Here is an 8,777-nt window from a genome sequence, read left to right on the forward strand (position 1 = left end):
GAATATATGAGTGGTATGTTTCATAAGGGATGGTTGAATGGACCATTCCACTAAATCATTTTATCAAAACCATTTTCTTAAAAAAAATTAAAATGTTATAAATAAATTCACATTTAACAGACGCAAGAAACATATAGAGGAGGAGGTTTTATAAATCGCCTAACACTGAACACTTCAAAGTCAATTAACCTTTAAGCCAACACATGGTTAAATATGAGTTTTTCTATTGTATCAGAACACGCCAAACTATTAAAATCACAAGATCATCTTTTGATCTTGACATAAGAATCCTGTTAGACACAAAGTTCTGCTCCAGACTTCCATTCCATATCGATATTTACTCGATCCTACCAGTTCCTTGTCTGAACCCTTATTCTACCTAAATATCATGGAAACTCCCAATTTATTCGGTAGCTACCTTATTTTGATACTACTGAAGTCTTTAGTGGAGTACAAAATAATAGCTAGAAGTAATTCTCCAATCACCATAATCACAAAATTGAATATTCAATCTGATACACACAAAAATTTCACAAAAACTTTAGATTCTCCGATGTACCTTATATCTACCCCTCACACTCAATCTTTAGAGTTAGGCACCAAAATGATGGGATTTCTTGTTTCAAAGTTGAAGGTAATTAGGTTTCTTAAAGAAACTCACACAATGTCTAAAGAGGTTTATCTTAATTACCATACTATGACGTTTATCTATATGTTAGACTTGAGAGAGAATGTGTGAACTAAAGAACGTTCAAGATTTTTTTAGATTTGTGAAAAGTATGACTTGAAATTTGTACTTCCTAAAAAGTACGATGAGGGTAAACCTGTATTTGGAGGGCTATCTGTAGCTGTTGGTGGTGTTTAGAGATAACATATACAAAGTGATAAAAAAGTTATGTATATAAATTTCTAGGGGAAAAGATTTATCCCCTCTTATAAAATTTTGATTTGAATAAAAGGAAATGATGGTTTTAAACAAGGTGATAAAGACTAGAAGTGGCTTATTTGATTCGAAACATATGATTTGAATCAAACAAATGTGTGATTGGAGTCACACAACCAATGGTGACCATGATTCCTGTCATGTCTAACTGTGATTCGAGTCAAGGTGTCTTCTAATTTGTGTAACTGATATAATTCCAAAATCTAAGTTTCACATTGAATTATTAATCCAAGTCAACCATATGCTTGATTCAAATAAAACATCAAAAACTACTTGTATCAATATTTTTGACTTGTAATTAAAGACACACATATAATTAACTTTGAACAATTACTCAAACTAAAAAACAATTGTAACAGTTTCAACATTTGTAAGTGAAAAGGATAACTCAAGGTACACTACTTTGATAAAATGACGAAATCAAATAACAAATAAAATCATAAAATAAAATGATATAATGAAATTACACATAAATTGACAATCGGAAAATATCAAAAAATGAAGAAAATCATCAAAATTGCAAAGATGAACTAAACAAAATCAACATTGTTATTGATCGTGAAATTTCAATCCACGACATGGTTCGTCCTTGCCTGTTTCTCTTCTAATAACTCCTGATGAACTGACCTAGGGTGATCTCCGTCTAACACTGGTGTCATATAAGGATGAGACACTATAAAACCATTAGATGTAAATGTATATCGGACTCCATGGACGAGGAGCTGACACACCACATACATCCTCTAAAACTAGATACTCATTGTAGTTAGAATATCATTAGCAAACACAAACCAAATGATAAGCATACAAGTCAGTTTAAAATTCAGGATAAGTATAATGAAAATGGATATTATAGATTGTACCTTGTTCCTAGCATGTGAACTCTTTTATACCTTGGGTCTAGTAGAGTGGACTTGAGATGGTTTGGGCCTTGGTCAATAGGATCATTTGTTGGTCCAAAAAAGTTGCCCCTAAGGATTTGTTGGGATATGAAGGAGTTGTGGGAAACCTTAGGTATCATTGAATGTGAAAATTCTGGTATGACAGATTCAGGATGTCATTTACGATGTCAAGACATCTGATTTGTTATTAACTTAGCAAATCGATAACCAAACTGTTCCACTTTTTAAAACCCAACCCAAATATTAAAATGTAATATTAGGTGACCCTTTTTGTGATCCAATAATAAACCGGTACCCATAAAAATAATTTGGTTCAACTATTGGATACCCAAATTTACTTGTCTCATATTTTTTCAAATAATATATACCTATGTTATTTATCTTGTAAATAAGATGGCAATATTAACATCAGTTAATTAATTTTTTCGTATTTCGAACCGTGTTTCAAATAATTAATTATTATTTATTAAATTTTTACCGAAATTAATCACATATTCAGAGTTAAATATTAAAATTGAATGCTCAATCCTCTTTCAAACAATTAGGAAATCTCGACTAATTCATTAGCATTGAAGTATCGAACATATCCAATGATAACAAAGTTGAAAATCTAAAGTGGATTCAACCTGTGCTAAGATTGAAATTTTAAATAAACTGTATCCAAAAATTTATGTTAATAAAATTTGGTAACAAAATATGTTAAATAGAAAACAGTGTGACATTAAAAATAAGGGTCAAGTTATAAGGGAGAAATGTAAGGAACAACTTGAAAATACAAAGTTTGAAATATTATCACATTTTAACATCCGTCAAGATAACATCTTACATATTAATCATCAAATTTCATTATATATATATAGCCGGCCTCAGCTCATATATATTAATTGTCACATTTTATATAATAAATAAGAAATTAAAAAGAGCAAAGGTAAAAAAAAACTATGTAAAAGAAATCGGATAAATCAAATAAAAATAGTTCAATTAATACTGGTTTTGAGAAAAATTGAATTTCAAATCCGATTCTAAAGAAATTTTGGTTTTAAACCGGTTCAAACAAAAAATTAGTTATTAATTTTAAACCGGTTTTGAACAAACTAAACCAAATAAAACCAGTTTTAAAAAATTAAAAAAAAATTAAATCCATTTTATTAAAGTCAGGGGCGGAGCCAAGGCCCAGCTAGCCCGGGCAAGCGCCCGGGCTCAACTCCTATTTTTTTTGTATTCCTCCCAATTTAATAGTCGAGTTTTAGACAAAATCAGGGGCAAAATTAGGAGTAAAATTAGTAAAAATAGGGTGTGAAAATTAAAACAGATGAATAATCAGTGGTGTAAATTTTTTGCCCAGGCTGTCTAAAATTCCTGGCTCCGCCACTGATTAAAGTGGTTAGAACCAAAGTGAACCATATATTTGATTTAGTTTGGTTTGGATTTAGAACCGCCTTACGAAAGCACGCTCTACAGTCATGTAGTACAATAGTAGTATCATTGTCTCTTTCAACAAGAATCCTCCACCATATGCAGCATTATTATTAAAGTCGCTGCGCAAACTTTCAGTAAATTAATAGTGGTACAGTGGTAGCTCTTTTCTTATGTCACCAGAAAATTTCAGTTAATTAATTAATATCACTATTATAAAGAAAAACATAATTAAAAAAAAGTATCTTTTCTATAAAAGGTTAATAATTAAAAATTAGTTTAATTTAGATTAATGATTTACATTAATATTAATTAGTGATATTAATTTATTTTTTAATCTAGTCATCACATATTTTTAATAATATTAATTTATTTTTTATCCAATCATCAATACCATATTATATCACTGCCACATATTCATAAACACGGATAAAATCTTAGGAAAAATAAAGCTGAGAAAAATATTTTAAAAATTGAATCAATTATCAAATGGTCGAGGCAGGCCCGACTAGGCATGGCAACGGGGTGAGACGAGACAGTTTTTATCTTCTCCAACTTTAAATATAAATTTCTAAACAATTTTCGTTCCCGCCTCAAACTCAAACGAGAATGAAGAATTAAAACTCAAATTCGTCTTAAATAGGTTCAGGTTAAGTTCAGGTATCCCCGTCGCGCCACCATCTATTTAGTAAAAACAATTCTTTTAATAAAAATATTTATTTTTTCAAAATTAAATTAAATTATAAATATTAAAATAAAATAATTGAAAAATTCCATACATACATTTCAAATATTTAAATAATAAATAAAAATTAATTATCAAAACATTGAACACGATTTTAATATTTTAAATTATCGAAAATAAATAATAATGTACATAATAAACTAAATGAGACGGATTCGATAGCGGATTCGAGGTGGATACTAATGTCCTCATTACCCGACTCGTTTTCATCTTGAGTAATTAGGAAAAATCCAAACCCAAACTTAAATCCAATCAAAATGAATTTCCCCCGTCCACTTCGAGATGAGTTCGGGTAGATACCCGCGAGTATGAGTTTTATTGTCATGTCTAGGTCCGGCCCTAGGATAGGCAAAATAGACATTTGTCTATAGGGCCTCTAAAATTTTTTCTTTACCTTTTATATTTAATATACTTCCTCCGTACTAAAATAATTATCATAATTGATACTTTCACACAGATTACGAAAATGTGACAAATAAAAGAGGCAGAATAATAATTTTACCAAATTATCTTTATTAGTTATTGACGTATTCTTAAATGAGACATTTGCAACATTTGTTTTGAGATAGAGGGAGTAATATATATTGATATTAATGTTATTTATTGATATTAAATATTGTATGCTGACTATCCAAATTCTGGGATTGCTTTTAGTTCTTTCTCATTCCCATTAATGATGCATTAATGAATACGTACAAGTAATATTACTGAATCTAAAACATATGGGTGAATGTCATGCAAGTTTCAATTCTCAAAAACAATGTTTTAAAAATTGGGTCGATCATCAAACCGGTGAGGGTACTGGGTTACTGGTTCATCGATCTGGATCATTAGTCGAACCGCATGACTAAATTGGATTAAACCGGATTAAGCCTATCATTATAATAAAACTATATAGATATAAAACCGGTCGAACAGGATCTTTCAATCTACAAAAAAAATATAACTAGCACTTAAAAGCTGATCCATTAACAGCATAATCTATAAATAACGCTCTTAAAAATAACAAATTCACAAGTTGTGCATTAGGTGCTGAAAAAAGCACAAATATAATTTGCTCAGCACTTAAAAATCACAAATTCAATTCAAATTTAAACATAAGTATTACACATAACAAAGTAGTACAAATTACAAATAATTGCAACATAATCTAATTGAGTACTTTAGAACAAAAATACTCCAATATCTATTAAATTTAGTTCTAAGGAGGTAAAATTATTTCAATGTTGGGATCTTCTTCAATATCAAAGCCATCCGCGACAAATCAATCGCATTTGCAACATCTTCCCCATCAATGATATCATTACTTTGGTTATTTTCTCCAGAATTAAGTTGTGCATCTCCCTCAACATCAAGCTCATCCAAATTTAATCCATCTACAACAACATCAATTTAAAGAGTTTAGAAATTGACATATTTTAATAAATTAAAATAACATAATTGTAATCACAAAAACTAATATCATACCAATATCATTTAAAATAGGTTGGATTGTCATACTAGCAAGATCTTTGCGTAGTGCTTCCACCTCCTCAATGGTCAAGAATGGTGGTGAATCCTCCAACACCCAGCTAGAATGATCACCAAGTGTTTCAAAATTTATAGGATCATAATTTTGTTTCATCTTGGTCCTATAAATCATTAACGGTCGGTAATGTCAAACATAGAACCTAATAAACTTAACAAATAATATACATTCTTAACAAACTAAGAAATATCACATATTCTTAAATATAGAACCATAGAATATTCTTAATAAACCAAACAATGTCATATATTCATCACTATAGAACCAATATTCTCGTGTCATCAAGACAAAAACAAAATAGTCTTGCCAAATAATAGCATATTTCTTAACTATAAAACCATATCATATATTCTTAACCATAGAATCAATATTCATGTCATCAAGTATCGAAACAATAGCATATAAAGCATAATAAGTGCAATACATATTTTGTACCCGTAAATTGTAACGAACATAAACCCGATCGTTAAGCTTTTGATGCTCCAATCTATTTCTCTTTTTTGAATGAATGTGTTCAAACACACTCCAATTTCGTTCACAATCAGATGCACTACAAGTTTGACTCAAACTCCGAATAGCCAACTTTTGCAAATTGGGCGCTTCGGTTCCATAAGTGTCCCACCATTGATCTAGAATAATGCATGTGAAAAAAATTAGAAAACATTTTAAAATATATATTGACATTGTACTAAAATGCTTAAAGTTTATCGTATAATTTTACCTGGCAAAACTTCATCTCGGTTTTCTACGGTTGTTGTCCTTCCAAAACTACCTTCACAATTTTTGAATGAAGTCATCTCAGCAGTTAATTTAGATTGCAAGTCCATACTGTCATAAGCATACTTTTCAATGACATCCAAAAGGCCTTGGATGGTGGACTTGTTTTTTTCATATTCGCTGCATTATCTGTAACGATTTGGACAACATTTTCCTGGCCAACATACAACACTACTTCCTTGAAAAGCTTAAACAATGTGTCTACAGTTTTAGAGCACCAAAGGCATTAACAGACTTTATGAAAACAATTTCTTTGGGGCAATAAACTAAAAAGTTGATAAGAGTTTTCCTACAACGACCAGTCCACCCATCTGCCATAAGAGTACAACCTGTATCCTTCTAAATAGAACGATATTGCTCTATCTGTATCTTCATGTCATCAACCCACTTATTTAACAAATTACCACGAAGAGAGTGCATGGTAGGAACTTTATATCCAGCACCCATACAACAAAGAGCATCAACTGCAGGTTAAAAATACAGTGAATTTGCAGCATTGAAAGGAATAGATTCATCAATAAACCACTTGGCAATAGCAAGATCACACTTTTCTACCACTTCTTTACTTTGCATCACACTTTTTAAAGTAGGCTGAGCTCCCGGAGTTGTTCTTGGTAAAAAATAAGTACCAATGCGAGCGTCATGCTTTTTAGATGCACCAATTTGAAATTCACCTCCCTCCGTAGTAAATGACTCACTTTCAGCCACATCTGAAGCTTCTCTTTTCTTGCTCTGCTCATTGAAATGTTGTTTCAACAGACACTTTCTTACGAATTTCAACATTTCCTACTATTCCAGCCAAGTGTTGCTTTACCCTATGAATTCCACCTCCAACAAAAGATTTGTGACAATACATACAAACAAGAGATTTTCCATCAGGACTTCTAGTACAATGTGCCCAAGCTATATCAGTCTTTCCTCTAACATTATTTTGAACTAAACTTTGAGCTGAAGATGCTTCTTGTGATGATGGTGTTTCAGAAGATGCCATATTCCTGTAAAACAGCTCAAAATTGCCATATAAAAATAAAGTAAAACATTTATCAGTTGCTGTAAAAATCCAATATATCATCAATTACTATTTCCTGGTTATATTATGTCTTCACCTGATTTGCCAGCGAGATAATTTTCTACATATAACAGATGAAAGAGTCATGTCTATTAAGTATTAACTAAAATTAAAAACTAAATAGACGAGAGGGCATTAGTTGAATTTGAAATCCACATGTCTTTAGCATAAACAATGCTTAGAAGGAATATAAGGAGTACCATGTATTAAAAAGTGGTCATTGTGGGTATCCATTCCTTTTTACATCTTCCAGTAGTTGATAAAGGTAAAGTAACTATAATTGTATTTTTTTTCAAATGTAAATCACACCATACCAGCTAAAACCAGTTCATCAGTAGCATTCACACATTATAATTGTATATTTGTATATGAACTATGAAGAAACTGAAAAGAAAATAATGTTACCGTGAAAGAAGCCAAGAAGGTCGGAGATAATGACTCCGTAGTCCGTCGACGGCGGGAAGAAAATCTAGGCACGGTGCTGCGGCGAAACGGCGAGGAGGAAAACAAAAAGCTTCTATTTAGGGTTGTGTTTGGAATAGTGTCCGGGAAAAAGGATAGGATACTGAGTGAATGAGCTGAACAGCTTTTGTTTTTAATTTTTAAAACTAAAACAGCAAAACACGTCGTTTTGCTTTAATTAAAAAAAATTAACATTTGAACCACCGGTTTACAGGAACCGTCGGTCTAGCGGTTTGACCCGAATTTTTGCGTTCCACACCGATTTTGCGAAGCAGGCGATCCAAGCATTGGACCAGGCCGGACACTGGCCTGGTTCCCGGTTCAACCGGTCCTACCGGCCGGTCCAATTTTTACAACATTGCTAAAAAATGCACCACTAATAGAGGATGGTGTGTTCGTTATAACCTTGGTCGCTTTATATCTGCAGGTGTTACTTGGAATATAGGTACTTACTCTATCTTAGAAGCGGAAGCCGTTGCCCTTAAAGAAGCAATTCAAAGAGCTATAACTTTGAATCTTTGACATGTCATTTTTGAAAGTGACTCCCAAATGGTTGTGCAAGCTCTTCGATCAAAGCACACGGGTAGATCCGAGTTTAGTCTATTTATTTCTACTTTACAATCCTTGTTGCTTTCTTATTCTAACTTTGAGGTAAAGTTTATTAAATGTCAAGTAAATTTGGTGCCTACTTGTTAGCAAAGACGGCCAATTTTTGGTCTAGGCGTAGTAGTTTTCATTTGATACCTCCTTATATTTAACATCTTTTGATTAATGATATGAGTTAAGTTTGATTTTGTAAAAAAAAAAAATATATGGATCTATCTAAGGAACAGTGTTTTAGGGCACTCTTTAATATTTTAATTTTTAATACATTTTCAATGTATTAAATACTTTTTTAAAAAAATTATCATTTTAATTACTTAAAGGATATCCTA

This window comes from Vicia villosa, unplaced genomic scaffold, assembly GCF_029867415.1.
Source record: "Vicia villosa cultivar HV-30 ecotype Madison, WI unplaced genomic scaffold, Vvil1.0 ctg.000339F_1_1, whole genome shotgun sequence".
Classification (NCBI taxonomy): Eukaryota; Viridiplantae; Streptophyta; class Magnoliopsida; order Fabales; family Fabaceae; genus Vicia; species Vicia villosa.